This window comes from Zonotrichia albicollis, chromosome 1, assembly GCF_047830755.1.
Source record: "Zonotrichia albicollis isolate bZonAlb1 chromosome 1, bZonAlb1.hap1, whole genome shotgun sequence".
Taxonomy (NCBI): domain Eukaryota; kingdom Metazoa; phylum Chordata; class Aves; order Passeriformes; family Passerellidae; genus Zonotrichia; species Zonotrichia albicollis.
Genome location: NC_133819.1, coordinates 31728835 through 31747932, shown reverse-complemented (window position 1 = coordinate 31747932; position 19098 = coordinate 31728835). Strand labels below are relative to the sequence as shown.

At 35.9% G+C, this 19098-nt stretch overlaps 1 protein-coding gene across 28 annotated transcripts in view; it reads right to left on the bottom strand.

The window, feature by feature from the left end:
• Positions 1-19098, bottom strand: part of LOC106630213 (dynein axonemal heavy chain 11) — a 137465-nt gene that overhangs the window by 106715 nt on the left and 11652 nt on the right. For 23 of the 28 annotated variants that reach the window (XR_012579523.1, XR_012579509.1, XR_012579529.1 and 20 more), the window contains 4 exons: positions 8753-8836; positions 8179-8322; positions 7108-7226; positions 5035-5126 (listed from right to left, as the gene is read on the bottom strand). The gene's annotated coding sequence lies outside the window, so the exon portion shown is untranslated. Of the gene's footprint in view, positions 1-5034; positions 5127-7107; positions 7227-8178; positions 8323-8556; positions 8646-8752; positions 8837-9690; positions 9765-19098 lie in introns of those variants that run through there. The other 5 variants (XR_012579511.1, XR_012579504.1, XR_012579510.1 and 2 more) reach the window with 4 other exon arrangements.

Genomic DNA, 19098 nt, shown 5'->3' with positions numbered 1-19098 from the left:
AAATCCTGGTTTAAACAGAAATTTGAACCATCTCCAAAACAACAACAATCCAGGTGAGCACAAATGCTGCAGATGGTCAGCTAGGCAGGGTAGGAGGAATGGATGGATAAGAAGTTGTACATGAAATGGAATTGAAAATTCTGTGGTTATAATCTCCATAGAGATATGTACCAGACTTTATGAAATTGTACTAATTGTACAAGAACATTTTTTGGCAAACTAAAAATAGTCCTTAGGAAAGATCAGAGACATTTTAAAAATAGACAAAGCAATAAGGGGATGAATACAAAATACGATATAAATGACTATACAGAGTTATGCAATGCCAAGTGACTATGGAATTATTCAGGTTTCATATTAAAAGGGGGAGAAACCCCAATGTCAGCTACTGCTTGTAATTCAAAGGAGACAAAAGTTAAAAAGCATGAAAATATCCATAGAAAGAGATAAATGCATTTTCTATTACAGGGAAAACTTAGATAGTTCTGTCAGATATTCATGACCCCTTTAAGGTCTCTTTCCTATTATGTATTTCCCTTCAGCAGATACTCTATTTTGGAAAACAAAACCAAAACTACTGAAAGTTTTCACAAAGAGAAAGAGTACTCACAGCAGGAGAAAAACATTTAGGAGAAGTTTGAGGTAAAAAAGGGTAAAGCAAAAAATCAAATGGTACAAGGTATCCTTCTGAAATGGCACATGGTATCCTTCTGAAAACCAAACATAGATGTAAACTGCTTAGTTAGACATAAACAAACCCTTTAGTTTTGGCTTCCTTACATTAATCTATGGGTATATATGTATTGAATTGTATGCACACATACTGAATGCATACTCTGTTCTTAGCACACCATTGTGGCAGTATGTTCACTTTTAGCTTTTGTCAAGACGTGATGCCCATGAGGTAGCAGAAATTGAAGAAAAAGCCATGTTTCTTTTTTCAGTAGGTGCTGTATTGTTTAATGTGTTATAGTAATATGTTCATATGTTTAACATTTAATATGTAAACCATACTAATATGACTATTTTTATGCTATATTTACTTTCTGTGAATTAAACAAAAAGGAGATGTCCAAACCTGCTTCTTGTGGCAACCCTTCAGGGCTGTTGTCAAGCTCTCTTTCAGCCTACCAGATGCCATTTCTACATCTAAAACCCATCAGGTTTGTGAAGTACTAAGCTCAGCCTGGTCTGGGTGGTCAAAAACTCACTGCTCTCTCTGTCTCTCTTCATAGGGCAGTGTGGCCTCCATGAAGGAGAGATGTACTGCATTGTATAATTTATTCAAGGTGTAGCAACAAAGACTCGACCTTTTGAAGTGAAAACTACCCAAGCATGCATAAATTTATGCACATAACATAAATGGTATATTTTGTACTAAAAATAAAGGAAGTTTATCTCATTAATCTTCACAAAGGATTTTCATTGCATCAGTAGTTTTTGCAAAACTTGAAATTTTCCCTCCATTTTCTCTGTCACTATACCTTCAGCAGGATTTAGATGAGACACAAGATATTGGAGGTATTTTTTTTTTTACATATCCACTTGATTTGAACACAGGCATACTGTCTTTAAGTCCCAAATAAGAAAGTTCAGAGTTTTTGTGTTCACAACCCCAGAGTAGGCACGGACAATGCAGCATTTTCTGTCTCCATGTGCTCAAACATAGTTTTTCCAAGATACAGCTATCTCCAAGAAGCAAGCTGCATATACTTGTCCATTCAGTCTGGGGCCTCCCTGCTGCGACAATCAATCATTAGAACCACAGGCAACATTGATTTTATGCAATGTGAGTGCTTATGCATTCAGCACTGTTCTGAGAACAATAAGTTATTGTCTCAGAAGTTGCTGATCTGTTCTCCCTGACCTACCACTACCCAGTTAGCACACATGCTGGCTGGCCAGTTGGCAAATATGAGGCTCAGAACCAGCGGAAAGGTTCAGCTGATAGGAGATGTGTGAGAGCACCGGAGGTTGGGAGAGGTGTGTGCTAAAGGAGAAGACAGGAGGGGATCTGAAACTATAACAGAAGATGAAATAAAAAGAGCAGCAGGAGAGAGAAAGTATGAGAAATGCACTATTCAACCTTGATCAGTTCTGTGACTTTTAGTACTCATGTTTTCATTTTCATTACTTCCAAACAGTAGACCACCTACACATCTTATAAAAACATTTTATGCACAAGAGAAAGATAGACAATTTATTAAATTATAATAAATGACACAATGTTTTGTTACAGTATTGGGTAACAAAATGTTCTGGGTTTATTATAATTTATTATTTTTTCCAAATTTATATAACTAAAAGGAACAGTTAATGCAATTGAAAGTGTCTATTTAATCTACGTGCCAAAGAGGGCAAAATTCATGAAGGAGATTTCACATAACTCAAAATGTCTGATCATTAGATCTACATTTGTCATGGGACAGAACATGCTCCTTTTCTGGTCTGTATTTCCCAAGGGCAATATTTATATATTCCTCTGTATTCTCTTGAAATTTAAGATCAGCAGCATCGTCAAAAAGTTTGGTAAGACAATGGGCTATTTGCATCCAAAAATACCAGATATATAAGGAAACAATTTACATTAGATTTGTGTCAATCACACTAATGCATGCCTCTGTTAAAGTGGATGACTCTCTGACTGTTGCATGATTACTACACACAAGGTTTTTTAAGGGGAAAAGCCGGACCAAAATGATAAATCAGTGAAAGGAGTTAACTACACTTCTGTCAGTTGTCAGAAGAGTCTGAAGGACAGAGCTCAATATAAAACTGAGAAATCTTGAAATTGTCATTATTTATGGCCAACGCTTATTCTACAAATGGCCTTATTAAGGTCTAAATGCCTTTTCTAGCTACACATCTCTCCAAAGACCATGGACTTGAAAATCATTGTCTACACACCAGCACGCTCTACGCCTGACACCTAAAACAGAAGACTTGTTTGCTGGCCTTGTGTGTGGATGAAACAAATCACAGAGATTTAGTAATGTGGAGAATCTATAAGGGCCTACCATCATGTTTGAAAAGGCTCCACACTCAAGCCTTCATCACCTCTGAAAGCATCAGTTCTTCTGAGTTACAACTCACAGCCCTTCAAAAAAAGGTTTTGCCTGAGTCACACTCAAAGCTGTAGCACTCAAAGAATTGATGGCTGCGGCTGGATAGACTGAGGCCAGGAGTATCATCTGGCATGTAGATAACATAGTATGAAGCTTCTGAAATACATCAAAGTGCCTGTACTTTTATACAGATGGGTGTCACAAAACCTAGGAGATCATTGTTCAGTTGAGGAACACAGAGGGATAGCTACACAACCTTCCTTGTGCAAGGGGCAGCAACTCAGTCAGTAACAGCCCACCAGACACCATAGATCTTCCAGTCTCACTGATCATCACTATGCATTGCTTGCCTGACATTTGACCAATCCATGCTAGAAGAAGAATAGATTTGATGATCTCATTGACCTATTCCATCTCTAATTCCTGCAAACCTACAAACCAAAAATCCAAATAAATGCAACTTCCATGTGGCTAAATTTCCAGGAAAGACAGATCAGGATTTGTAACTTGTCTCTCATCTCTTCTTGCTGAACACCTTGTACTCGTCTTATCTGGGAGAAAAAAATGTTTCCTATCTTTCTTAGGCAAAATGTTCCTATTTTCAAAGTAAATCAGAAATTTGCTCAGAATAAAGGTGCAGTTTAATGATATTATCAGCTCACAAGGTTAGCTGGAAAACTTCCCTATCTGTAGGGAAAATGAAGTACATTATTACACAAAGAGGCTCAGCTGTTTTGGCTGTGTTCCTCTTTAAAGGATGTCTAGCAAGTCTGCTGGAAAACCAAAACAGAAGAAAGGAAAATGTATGTGCTTGCTTTCTAAGTATACAGCCAAAGCTTCTTCACAAAAAGAGAGTCTGAAAAAGAGACAGAGATTTTAATGATCACCTTAAAGCCAGGAATTCCCTCCCAGTTAAGGTAAAAGTCAGACCAAGCATTAGAACAGAACAATATAATCCACTATTGATTTAAAACAATAACAGTGAACACAGCTGTAAGGAACAGAGAAGGTGGCAAGCCTTTTACCTTTCCTTTCTAGAAAATGAAAGGGAACATTATTTAATTCAGACTAAGGAAACCAGGGGAATGGAACTGTGCCAGAAAAGTCTCCCCAAAAGGTAAGTCTAGGAAGGAGAAACTCCTCGTCAACATTCCAAAGAGTCCAGCCTTAGCAAGTAAAGGATGAGGAAAAAAATTTCTAACTCAACAGGGCAGTAATGAGCAGATAAATTTTAAAAAAAGAAACCACCAAAACAACAAATAACAAAGTAGATAAGAATCAGTTGAGTGGAGGAGGAAAGAAACCATTTTTTAAAAAGATACATGTATTATTTTTGATGTACGAAGAGTTAAAAACATGAAACCACGTTGGTATTGACACAAGAACAATTAAGGATCAAAAGATTAAATTATGTTTGACTGATGCACTCCAGCTTTTAGCTTGATATCTCTCAGAATAAAAGTCATGTCTCAAGAAACAGATTTGTGTTATTTTTGGTGGTTTTTTTTTTAACTTCCTATTGCAACATTTTCCTGCAAGAAGAAAGACTGTGACTGTAAACATGGCTGCCTCTAAAGTCAGGAAGAGTGAATGCAGGTGGGAAGTTCAAGGCATTCCTGCGAGTGTGTGGAAGGAGGACTTTGGCTGCACAAATCCACCACGTCCTGTTGCAGGTGTGAAAGAAGGACTTCCAGAGCATGGATAGGGAAAAAGTGAATTTGATCCAAACAGAACATACTTTGAAGACATTTCTGACATCATGCCATCCCTAAGTTATGAGCCAATGCCTCAAGTTGAGCTGGTCATGTAACAAGCAGTAGAAATTCAGTATGTCAGATAGGAACAAATGACAAAAAATCATTGGAACATCTCATACCTGCACAAAAAGGAAACAATCTGACAGCTCTCATTTCCTGCTTGTTGCAGAACTACACTTTGAAACAGTTTGTAATCATACTGGAAATTTTACCTCTGCTGCAGAGCTTCAGAGCTTTCATACACCTTTGGCTTTCTTGTAGCTTCCATCATATTTTCTTTATTTGTTATGTCAGTCTTCCACTGCTGTAGAGAAAGAGAGGGAGGTATTTCAACTCTCAAATTTATTTTTTCTACTTCATATGGTTTACTAAACTGGGACAATAAAAACATGGGAAAAAGAGCTGGAAGAACACAACTAATCAGCTTGTTTTAAGTTCTATTTCTTAGATGGAAAAAGAAAAAAATTAAAGCCACAAACACCTATTGTGACAGTGTTTAGACTGAATATGAAGGAAAAGTAAAATGAACAGAGAGAACTGCAAATACCACTGATGATACCTTAAAACTCTTCAACAAGATAAAATTGACAGATTTTAGCAGAATTATTAGAGTATTTCTGCTCATGCAAGGTCTATGCCTTTTTCAACAAGCACCATGAAGAAACTTACTCATGTTAAACACCACAAATAATTTCATTGCTCTTAACAGGGTCCTCAGCTTGTACAAAAAATACTTTTTTAGCATATAATGAAACATGCTGCTGTCAATGTTTCTAAATTGCAGATTTTAACAATTAGAAATATATTTGAAATTTCAAGCACAGAATTTCCCTATGGAATATTATCCTACACTAGATTTTCAGAATTGTACATGGTGAGGACTTTCCCTAGATCTGTGGATTGAATTACAGTTATATTGGCAACACAAAATTATCACCTTTACTGTGCAAGGGTTCAGTGACTTTTTTTGGTCAGAATGAACAATTAAGGCATAATGCTTTGTGTCAGTTCAAGAGTTTATGTTGCTTGTTGGAATTGCCTTTAGCCATTAATAAATAACAGATCTTAAACTTGTATTTCTACCATCACTTTCCTAAATGATAAGGACTTTGCAGAGAAGATTTCTGCACCTCGGCAGTATCATATCTCTGTGTGCCTTCACACAAATAAAAAAAAAAAGCTAACAAAGAGTAAGTAAAAGATATTAAAGACATCTGAAGGAATGACACACAGATCTTTGTCTCAAATTGTGACACCAGCAGCTTCCAGTCCATGTGAAAGGAAAACAAGGCAGATAATGACTCTGATGAAGATACCACATGCATTGAAATTCTATCCAAAGGGAAATGACAGAATCTGCCACGCTTAATTTACTTTGCCCGCCTTTCATTTATTCATTGAAATATACCACAAATTTACTTTTCAGAATCCCTTGCATCTGAAACTAGAAAAGCAAACAAACAAAACAAAACCAAAAAAAAAAACCACAGAAAAAATTGCACAAATCAAAATTATTTATCAGAGGAACTAAAGCTGACAAGAGCTTAACAAATTCTCCTGCAATTGTTATTATTGTATATCATAAGAGAAGACATTGCTAAACACTGAAAATGGACAGTATATTATTAAAAGATTTTCAAAAAATTTAAGGAATTACAAGCTTAGAAAGTTGTTATTTTTTTAAGTCCTACATGGAGACAATAATGTTTTTAGAATATGTGTAATTACACAGCATAAATGCAAATTCCCAGTACTAACATCTGGAGAAAATGTAAATCTGCAATAAAGATTCAGGAAGAAAAAGTTTCACCTTGTCAAGTACATCAAGGGAGTGAATAATATTGATACAATAATAATATTTCTAATAATTAAATTCTTATTTGATTGTTACCTAAAGTTTCAAGCAGGTGTTTACTGGACTTTAATAAAGGATTTTCTATTCTTTTACGCTTTTGGTAACAAAATTCCATGGCAGTCCATGTTTGGCTGATTTCTTCCAAAGTCTGGGAATAATAAGAGCAATAATAACATCTGTCTATATATATATATCACATTTCATATTGGGAATTGAGGAATTTAATTAAATTATATGTAATTCACAGTGTTGGTAAACTATACCACAGACAAGAAGTTCATTTTGCTAGGCTGTGAATTTTGATACTTAGGTAAGTCACATGAAACTATTCAGGTCTATGATTAATTTCTTGAAACAAGACCTAAACAAACAAATAATTTGTTACATACTACTCTGCAAAAACAGAAGGGAAAAAAATTACATCTCTCACCTTTTCAGTACTCAACTCTTGCACAGCATTGACAACTACACTTTGGACTTCATCTTCTACCTTTATGAACCTGGAGTCCCAGAAGGTCTGAGAAGGTCTTCTGCTACTGAAAGCCCAACCTGTAAAGAAAAGAGAGAGCAGGAAGCAAATTAAGTCAATGAAAAAGTCCAACATAAGCATATAACAAAGTGTTCAAATGGAATCTAACTAAAAAACACAATTAAATAAGTTAAATGTACTCTATATACCAGATACATGTTCAGATTTGCCACCGAAGTGTGGACTTAATCAGCCTAGCAGAAATAGTTCTTGATGCTGTTACAGGTTTAGGGTTCTTTTGCTTTGTTTTGTCTTGTACTCTGGTGTTTTGTACTTCATAACACTAAAGGTAAGTTTATTTGCACAGCTGCCCCTGATGCAAGATACAGACTTAGTGTCTGAGACTAGAAACCCTGGGGAGTGTTGGAGATATTTGCATTATTTTGTGGCTTCTTCTTAGGACTAATGAAATTCAGTTTAAAAAACCCTAAAAATTCTATCAATTATTTGAAAAGGTAATGGTCAATTATTTTTTCACTTTCTTTTTGATAAAATAAATCACAATTTTATGCTAATACTGTTAGGAGGTCCCTGCATTAAAAATAGGTTTAAATGTGCTTTCATTAAAACTGTATGTGATTAATCATTGGTAAACTGAAGACAAACAGAAAAAATCTGTTACACACTCTGCTACGCTTTCAGATTCAAAGCTTTTTAATCTTAAAAATGAAAAAAAAAATGGAACTTGTTCTTCAATATTTTTTCTCAAAATGGTTCAGAAGAATTTTATTAAAATTTTGAAAACCAACAAGTTCTACATGTTATAGCCTATGAACCAAAACCACCGGGATTTTTTTGACAAAAAAAAAAGTATCAGAACTGGGTAGGTGGAGTTCATACTTTTGAAGCAATTTAGGAGAAAACATCTAGGATGAAATTTGATTTTTCTCTTAAAAGACTAATAAATAGGCATGCAATAGAGATAATTTCTTTCTAAATGAAATAAATACGAAACAAAAAGAAATTTTATACCTGTTATGTTCAAGACTTTGTATTCAACCTCTGTGCTGTCTGTGAGGCATAGCTGTAGTGTCCTGCAAATAGTCTGGGGAGTCTTTGTTGCTATCTTCACTTTGCACTTCTCTTGTCCCTTTGGAATTTTCTTCTGCAGGGCTACTGTCAACAAAACATTGAAATATTTCAAGCAAAAGAGGTGCCCTCCCTTTAAAAATGAGCACCTTCCCTGCAGCTCCCAATCCCCTGCAGCTAAGCCTATGAGCAGAGCAGGTGAACCTCTGCAAATTCCCCCTGTAAAAGTGATTGTTGTCTGGAGGGGTCTGCCATAAACCCCCATCCTCTTTTTTTATTTCCCATATTGCCTCAACTCAGAGAAGTCACAGCATGATTTACCATACAATTCCACAGGGGCTGCAAACCCATTCAGAAAAATAGTTTTAAAGGAAAGCCCCAAAGGAAAGCATGATCCAGAACATTCAGCTTGGACATGAGTAATAAACCCACTAAAATATCCAAGTGGGTGGGAAGAGTGAGGAAGGGGTGGCACTGAGACAGACAAATTGCAGAAATAGATGGCTGTGGAACCTGCCTTGGCAAACCTTCTGAGCTGCACATCCATCTGTTCCACATTAATCTCTCTCCACTGGGTTTCAGTCCAATCATCAATGCTGCTCTGAAACAGAAAGTACAGATAAAAGCATCACAACATTTGGTGAAGACAAGCTCCTGCCACAAACCAGATAAGTGGATGCAGGGGCAAGCCCACCCTACAGCAAAAGTTCATGGGCCTAAATTTTTTCCTACACCACCATTACTTTTCAAACACACATAACAATCCATCTTCTCTAAATTCAACTCAAAGACCAAGCATGTTAACAGTTTCATGTTTCAGTATCTGATAAAAACATATCTGCACAACTTTCTTGTGCTGTCAGACACACACCCATGCACACAGGTAACATACAAATGAACCTGGGAGATTTTGGGAAGCTGCCCTGCAACTCCTCCTGGGGGTGCTACCAACCAAATTACAGAAAGAAGACCTAATACATGTATTTTTAACCTTGCCTATAAAAGGAAGCATCTTGAAGGAAACAGAACTTTGCAAGACTCATTCCCCATACAGATCTGTACAGTGACTTTTCTGGACTCTTGCCTCTAGATTTGTAGAGCTTTCTAATGTACAGTTCTGAGTTCTGAATTGGATTTTATGGATTTCTGAATTTTTACTCAGTTACTTACACTAATCAAGCAAGTTCTAGGTATTAAGAAAGCCCTGAAGGAAACTACAAAGTTTGTTTTGCTTTGGGATTATCTTGAAATTGGTTGACTTGGGAACAGAGATATTTTTACTCTGGGTATCCTAAAACATAGCAACTATTATTTCAAAAACAAAAGGAATAGTAAAATCTTCAGTATTTAACTTTTTAAAATCAAAACTATAGCACTCCTAGGATCAAATTACAAATCTAACATTCAAATATAAGTTTATAAGTAATCTGTAAGTAATTTTAAGAAAAATCTTACATTAATATAAACATGAAGATCCCACATTTTCTTGAGGAATTGCACTTTTCAACATTGTTTCATGCGCTTGTAGCCTGGAATAGATACTTCAAATAGTTTTGCAGATAGATTCCCACATTAGAAACATTTATTTTTCCAGCATCTCAAGCTCTTGATTTGCTGGAAGAGGAAAGGAGCACTCAAAGCACAGTTGTAGGGTATATTGAGCTTACTTAACCCGTCAGTGAAATATATGGATCCTGCATATATGATTCAAGGTAAGAAAAGCTGAGAGAATTATGGCAAAGAGGCTACAAAGCTGCATTTGCATTGCCTCTGAAAGCACCCAAAAGCCTACAAATGACTCTGCATTGAAACCACAAAAGAAAAGCTGCATATAAAGAAGTTAATTTATATTCTTGCATTCTTTAACTTCTTAAAGCACTTCTTCCTAAAGTTGTAAAAATGTTAACAAAGAGGTTCTAAAAAAGAGCCACTTAATAGTCTACTTTAGGCTATTCTACTCAAGGCCACATTATGCTGTGTAAAGGAACATGAGAAAGTATTCAGAAATTTAATTTTTTTTTTTTTTGGTAAGCATATGCAACACTGGAAGAGTAACAAGAAACCTGCATTTGGTGGCACTAGAATTATAACAGCATCTTGAGAAAAAATCCCCAAGCCCACAAATAAAACTCCCCAAAACACCAGTAAAACAAAAAACCCTCCAAAACAATCCCTCAAAAAAACCCCAAAAACAAACAAAACAGCCCAGCAAAACCCCAGAAGTTCCAACTCACAAATATTTTTAATGTGTAAATTGAAATATCATTAACTTTTGTACTGAAATATTACAAGCAAATATGTTTTTATGAGAATCCTCATCACCTTTTTGAGATGAGCATATGGATTTTCTACACCAAATGGAAAGGGAGCTTCCATTTCAAATCTTTCTCTGAATCCCATCTGCTTACCCATGAAGAACAGGTAGTGACATTTGTCACTGATTATGCTCGTTCTTATTAAGAAAAACAGAGACAAAAAGGGCTGATCCCCAAATTCAATATATGTCAAGTAAAGTGCATTTTCTTCTGATTAACTGCAATGTCAGATACCTCAAGAGGAATTACTTTGTGCTATACTGACAGAGCTCTATTCCTCATGGCATTCTATTCTTTGGGCAATTCCTATTTAACAGAGTAACATTTAATTTAAACAAAAAAAAAAAAAAATCACACATGGTAGAAATACACCAGTAAGATGTGTATATTAACAGTGAGAATATCCCTGCATCTACTCATAAATAAGAAATTAGAGTGGATGAATTATTTAACCAAAACTACACTCTATGTCATAGCTTTTATTAGAATTTTTTAGAATTCATTTCATGGATCACTGGTAATTATAAACTATTTAAACTTAATACACTCAGTTATTTTAGGTATAATCACATAAAACTTCATTTTAATTATGTTGGGAATCTTCCCCACAGTAAAACAGAGTTCTACTCCTGCTGCTATACCCACTTTCAAATATGTAAAGATGACCTGGAAGTAGCTTTCTCATTCCACAAATCCCCCCACAAAAAAAACTCAGTAAACCACGTGAAAAAAAATTCCATCAGGATGAAAAATATACCTTGACATGTGGCTTTTGTCTGTAGCAAAATACAAGAAAGGGAAGTTCAAATCTGAATCACTTCAGAGTAACTAGAAAATCAGCTAAAGGTACACATCAAAAAATCCTACCAAAAATATTAGACCAGATGGGCACAGAAATAGAAATTTCACCATGGACTGTCAGTGCATATCCCAAAACAGACCAAATAAAGGTTTCTCATTTCTCATATGCAGATGCTGCTGTTAAAACAATGTTTTAATAAGTTCTTCTTTTAGTGTCAGTAGGAAACACTACAGCTGTAGTGTTTTCCCATCTATTCCTCTCACCAGATTTTTTTTCATTCAGAAAAATTACACTTGCCACTTATAAAAATTATAACTGGGAGGGGTGTGGGGCAGAATATATAGAGAAAAAGGTGGCTGAGGATGTCTGTAAGACAGAACCACCTAACAGCCAAGAAATTCTACCTTTTGAAAACATATATGAACAGTGCCAAACTACTGCTGCCTGTGATATGAAAGGCAAGGAAGTTTAGATTGGATATTAGGGAAAAATTTCTTCCCTGAAAGGGCTGTCAAGCAACACAACAGGCTGTCCAGGGAAGTGGTAGAGTCACCATCCCTGGAATATTTAAAAGCCTCGTAGATGAGGCAGTTAGGGACATAGTTTAGTGGTGGGCCTGGAAGTGCTGGGTTTAAGGTTGTGTTTGATGATATTAGGGGTCTTTTCCAACATGAATGATTGCATGATTCTATAAAAATATGTGAGGCTTAAGATTCTAAGGCTCTTTCATACCCTAGAAAATTACTGTCATTTTTTGACTGTGAAATCAAAGACAAACATCAGTTACCTATTTAGTTACAGTTCTAAGTACACACCTTAGGATCAAAATTCACCATCAGGAGTTGGTTTTGAGGATTATGCCTAATTTGGTTTAAATTAAACTGACACATTTACTCCACATGAACATTCCACTTACTGTAGGTCTGATCTTCATACTACTCAACAGATTTTAACTTCTCCACATATTTCCAAGAAATAAAGGTATTTGCTGGACTTTCTAAGAAGGACTTTCTAAGTGGACTTTTTGCAAGGCAAAAACCCACACCTAACCAGTTTTTTTTTCTTTTACTGATGAACAAATGCTGGTGGAAAGTTTTTGTGTTCCCCTCCTTGCATGCTATTAGCTATGTCAGTTTTCAATGTTGGACTTGGTACTACACAATAATTTAATTCATGTGTGTCTAAAGCTCTCACTGGAGCTTCCATCCTCTGTGCTCCCACCTGAAAGCATGTTTGCTTGGGATCAGGACAAGAGGAAGGGACAGAGCACCATTTTCAAATAATTTGGATGTCTGGGTCCCCCATAAGTGTCTTTGAAAGTCTTGTCCTCATACAAGAATAAAACTCTTTATGGTCTCCAATGAAAAGTAGGACCAAAATGTCTGTACTTGTTCCTTCAGTTATTTAGAACATTTCAGCTTTCCCAAAGTAACCAGCATATTTTTGTTAATTATTTAATTATAACCTCCTCCTCATCCCCCTACTTCTTAGAATATAAATTAAGGTATTATGAACCAGCAGGAAAATGTACTTTTGTTTTAGCATTGTTCCATACCTTTTTAATGTGTTCATCATGTTCATTTGCAGTTATCTAGTTCTTCACTAAACAATTGCAATGAAATATTGCAATTTGGGCTAATTATCTTCTCAGACAGGGTTTTTTTAGAAAGCTTCCAAGATGGTTGAAAGTTTAAAATTAAAATAAAAAGAGAAAAAAATCAAGCAGCAGAGAAGGCAGTAGAGCTCTCATTCTGTAATAATCTCAACATGAAATCTCATCCAAAATATTTCTGAAGTGCAGAGACTGGCACTGAACCAAGCTGTACTATTGGTATGCGTTATGTGCTTACCAACAAACCACATATTTCTAAATATGATCTTAAATTGTCCCCAACAGATGAATTCTAGAATGCTAAAGAATTACAGATTAGCTCAGATCCTAAAAAGTATGGAACTAGGCTTTCCAGATCTAGACATATACCCCACACTCTTGATACTTTCTAAATCACAGAATGACAGAATATTCTGAGTTGGAAGGGACACAAAGATTGAGTCCACCTTCTAAGTGAAATTCTATCCTGTACTTTTCTCACTTGTTTGTTTTCTCCCCTTTTTTTCCCTCAGATATATTCTCTCTCATAAGTCACTTGGCTCTTCCTCCCGAGTCTCATAAAAATTCCAAGTCTTACTTGTAAACTAATGTTTTCTAGAGAAGAAAAAAGCACCTACTCCTGTAAAAGCTTACCAAACAAGTGGCAAGCAGAAGTGATTTCTTTAAGTTGCCTTCCACTCTTGTTGGTATGTGTAAACTTAAGACAAGTTATCAGCCTCTTGAAAGAGTAGATGCAATAATGTATATATTGTCTGAAATCAGTGAGAAAACAAGTTTGGAAAGAAACAGGGTAAACATTAAATGCAAGACACTAATTTAATTGCTAACAATGCCAGAAGTGTCTACCTAAGGAAAATTCATTTATTCAAAATTAGTAGCTAAATATTCATTATTATTGCCTTGTACCCACAACTAATTTGCAATACTCTGCCACAGTTTGAGTGTAGTAAAGTGTCATAGAAATGTACATCTAAAAGTGACTTCAAGAGTAATTAGACCACGTTCCTGCTCCAAGAAGAGGTTTGCTATACCTATGCAATTTGCAAAAAGGTTTTTTTAGCTCTCCCTGGAAGATTTCTCAGTAATGAAGAGCCTGTCACCTCCTCTGGCAATCTGTTCTAGCAATTCATTATGCTTGGCATAAAGTGGTTTTCTCAGTCATCATACTTGAACCTTATACACTTTAAATTAAGTTCAGTATGTTCTGGGTGTAGAGAATAGACTACTTCCTTCCTGTATGCAGAAATCTCTATTGTATTTGAAGATTTATGCCTGTTGTCTCTCCTCTTCTTCAGCCTCAATGACTATCAACAGATCCTTTTTCCTGAAGTGTAATGTCTGAGCACAATACTCCACTAGAGGCTTCATCAAGGCTGATTGAAATGTGAGATTTCACATCCTTGTGCCTTTCAGGACAACCACTCATTTGAACACTTACATACCTCTTTAAACATAAAGAGGTAACATGATAACATGTTACCTCTTAATAACATGACTTGACTTACTCATGTTCAACATATGACAATACCTAAATCATATTAAAGGACTGTTTCTAATCTGTTCCTTCCTATCTTATTGTTCCTGTGTAAGAATAATACACGCTCCTATGTGCTACACTGGATGGAGAGCCTGGACACACCTGCCATCCATGGATTCTCTGAACCTCATGCAGACAAATGCAAAATACAGTAAGTTAGTGAGCTGAAAATCTCCCTGTTTCTTGTATTTTAGATCTGGCTTTAGCTACAGGTTAACTTCTGGAAGGAACCTGCAGTCAGAACATCACTAAAGCAAGAATAGAATCAGAGAACATGGTTTGATTCCCAGCTGCAATATATAAGTCAGGATTTCAAGGCATTTGTGTCACAAATAGCTTAGCTAAAGCTGTAATTTAAGCAATGCACAAAACAATCTTCCTAATTATAAATAAACAGTTTCATGTATATGGCTACTGGCTTTGATCACAGATTCTAAACTAGAACAGTCATGAAATCCTACAGAAAACTGAGGCAACACATCTGTCAAGATCCAATGTTTTGGCTTTAAAATCAGTATAATCATCTTCAATCTCCTGTAATTTAAAAAAAGGAGAAAAAAGTATAAAAATGCATGTTTTTCCAATGGCAGAAAAATCTGATGGATGCCATATGGTAGTGTTAAACACATAGCTCACCTCTGCCACTGAACACACTTCTGAGATTTTTCAGCGCTGTTTTAACCAACAAACAATTATTGATACTGCTAACAGTGATAGTTGTTTTGGGGTTTTTTTAAACAAAAACAGAGTTAGCTGCTAAAGCATTTTCCCAGAAATACAGATTGAGTTTGAATTACAGTTTAGGATATAATGCAAGTGTACCTCTGCAAAATCAATACATGTGTATACTAGGGACACCTTTGTTTAAGAAGCATAGTGAGAGGGATAAGGCATCTACATTGTCCCTTACTTTGATACTGTTCCATCCTTTTAACCCTCCTGTTAAATAAATATCTTCTCAACAGGTTTTTACAAAACCAAATTATGCCTATGTAGTGTCATTAAGAAGGTTATTATGCACATCAGACTTCAGCTACTCAAATACTTGAAGTCAACTCACTAAGTAAACAGTATCTTTTGACTCTGAATCATTGTTACATTTAATTAGGTAATATTAATCCATGGCTACCATGTATCAGGCAACAGAACAAGTCATTTTCTACAGCACAGATGTACTCTATTAATACTTAAGGTAATTAACCATGTTCACAGATGAGGACTTTTGGAAAAATAATAGCAGGGCAGAAAATAGAGGTGCATACTAATGCAAGCTCATTTTGGCTCTAAAGGGAGAGCTCCAGCATCTTCTTTTTTCCATTAGCAACATAAACAACAACATGCAACATGTACATGTAAAGCAACACTTTTTACTTTACTAAATATGTTCAACATTAATCACCTCTGAGAATTTTTTTTCTTTGCAGCTTGTCTGCATCTCTTTTTGGTTCAAGCCACTTGAAAAATAAATAAACAAATAGAAGTATCAGTAGCCATGGTGGACATTAAAATAAAAACCCAGCATCTCTGAATAGGCATATAAAGTTAACATGCTTATTTAAGAATCTTCTTCCTTTCTAACTCCATCCATCTCTCAACTAACATCGACTTTGTTTGAGGTTTTTTTAAATACACAGCACAAGCCTACTCATATACACAAAACCCATGACAGGATGAACTACTGCACTTCACCAAGGCAAATAAAGGAATTTACGTATAGTTCTGTGGCTAAATTAGAAAATATTTTCTTTTAGAGGTGCACATATTTAACTCACCAAGAATCCATTTAAGCCAGTAAGTCTGAGAAGACCACATTTGTGCCCTGAAAGCTAAGCATCCTCTGATCCTCTTTGGGATCAGACCCCCCCAGTCATACCACAAACCAGATCATTGCTCTGTTCAGGTTTTCAGGCAATTCCACTCACATTTTAGCCAAACACATTCCTGCCTTTCCAGAAGCATGTAAGGCTTGTTCCTGGAAATATGTGGACTCTATTCATATATCATGCACTTAACAGCATGAACCTTCAAGCTTCTAACAAATAAATTAACTGTAAGATGACAGCTATTGTCTGATAAAGATCTGGATTAGGACTGTAAAACCCAAAGGCAAATAGTTTCTGAAGAACCTGCAAAATAAATATTTTAGTGGTGACAGTAAAACCAGTGCAGTAATTGATGCTTGGTATTTCACCTGTACCTCTTCTGTCAACACTAAATTTGCATGCATGAGGAAGAATGGCTCAAACTTGAAAACTGATATTCATTGGCTGTGCTTTACCTGGCAATAGGCTGGAAAGTCAGCAAATTTACAATGCAGAATGCTCATTCAGAACTGTGCTAAAGGGTTTTTTTTTTGTCCTGAGTCACTAAGGAAGCACTCATTACCTCAAAAACTGATCAATTCAAACCCTCTTACAGTCTACATCTGGCCAAATTGTTGTACCCTACAGAGCAGCTTAAAATTGACTTTCAAGCATGTCACCAAATTTGTGTTTATATACTGAGCATGCAGGGAATCCTCTAGAGGTAAAAGCAAGACTGGGTAAGCTGCACACAGACCTCAGGAGGGGCGTCTTGAATCCACATATGCCACATTCAAGGCTGATTCAGAGAAGAGAGAAAAAAGGCAGCAGTAGGTCACTGCTGCCATTCACTTCTCCTTTCTGAGGCAGCTTTGTGCAGGGATCAGCAGGAATTTACCATGAACCATAAGGGATTTTATCAGGAGCAATGAAATTCAGAAGTACAGTAGAGAGAGTCCTGACCCCGAGACATGAAAAGTTGTGCCACGGATTTGAAAAAAGTACCAGGATTTTAGTCCAAAGGCATGAACAACTTTACAAGGCTTCTGCATGAACTAAGCATGTGCCATTCATTTGGTTTAGATCTCATTTATAACCATTCTTCTGGGTTTTTAATAACTTAGATTAAGATACATACTTGCAAAAATGATCAGTGTATGCCCACAGAGAATATACTTCCTACCCAATCTAATGGAACAATAAATCTCTATATTCTGCTAATCCTTCCTTATAAATATCATTATTATATGTTTTATCAAATTATTTTTGTTATTTATCATTTTAACAACTTTAATATTTGTGTCTGCTCCCAAATTTTGCCTGTTTAAATAATACCTTACCAAAAAAAAGCATTCCTCACACATGCAGCAGTCTCTCTCCTTAGCACACTGCCAAAATTGCCACAGAGCAGATCCAAGGTCCTGGAGAACCAGCAGAGCTCACAGCCCACCTTCTAATGGTGTGCATCTGGGCAAACACAGCAGCCTTGTGGGTGCACAGGTGCCAGGAGCACAGGGAAATGGCAGGGACACAGCCAGGAGAATCCTCTTCTGGATCAAGATAGTAGAGAAGAGAGTCATCCCAGGGCACCCATTACATCTGCACCTGGAGCTGGACACACCTGGGCTTCACCAGCGTCCTCTTCAAGGAGAATTTAATCAATACCTCCCTGCTCCACAAAGCTGCAGGGTACAAACGAAGGAGACAGAATTTGGCTGCCCTCCTGCCAGCTAAGTGCTCTAGCCAGCAGGCAGTAAAGCCAACTACATAATATGATAGAGTACTTCTTTGTTTGAATTTGTGTTAAAAGGAGATTAAATCCTTCCAAAAACCTAATTTTACAAGTTCATAGATATTTATACAATGAACTAACACCAAAATCTTGAAAATTACAAGAAAAGGTGTCTTAAAAAGTACAGTAATAAATATTCTGCTTTATTTTAAAGATATACCATGACTGCTGGTAAGCATAGTGTTATTTTAGCTTTTATTGCAAGACACTTCTATAAACCAATATTTTTAAAACATTCTCTATCTTTTAAGTAGAATCAACTGATTTTGTATCTGCACCAGAACTGCATGTAAATTGCATCTTAACACTCAGGAAAAAAAGCTTACAGAACTGACAGTTCTAAATATTATATGTGAAAAATTGACCTTTTATATTTTTTTTTCTTTTTAGATTTTGGGCAATGTTGCTGGGATATTTTGTTTTACTTTATCCAAATTTATTTTATTCACTAAAATTTAGTTTATTCACTCAAAATCTTTGGCAAAAGCCATCTGAATGTGTCTCCACACGTGACACCTGATCAGGAAAATGCATCTACAAATCTAACCTTAAGAAAATTAATTTCTGTTTTAAAGAACAAATGGTAGACACTGTACCCAGCTGCATTGAAAGCCTGTCTCATGCCTCTCTAGTTCAATTCAGCACTATAACATTCCCAGAGTCAAAACTCCAAGTTTACAGATACTTTGAATAAATAAGGAAATAATGGTACAATGGTACAATGTTAACATATTGCTGTAACCTAAAGGATTGTATATTATCTTTCTGAAGAGCTTTCCAGAAACTATTCAGTAATTCTGCTCACTTGAACTATGCCCCTTGAGTCCACTCAAAAACAGTTTTTTCAGTTTTTGAAATTGCAACATAATGATGGAAATTTCCTCGATCAAATGAATAAAAATTAATTAACCCCTACAAAAATGTCAGTAACAAACCTATGCTTGAGATAGTCTTTGCAATTTGATCTTTTCCCTTCTGGTTTAGCAGAATGAGCAGTTAAGCC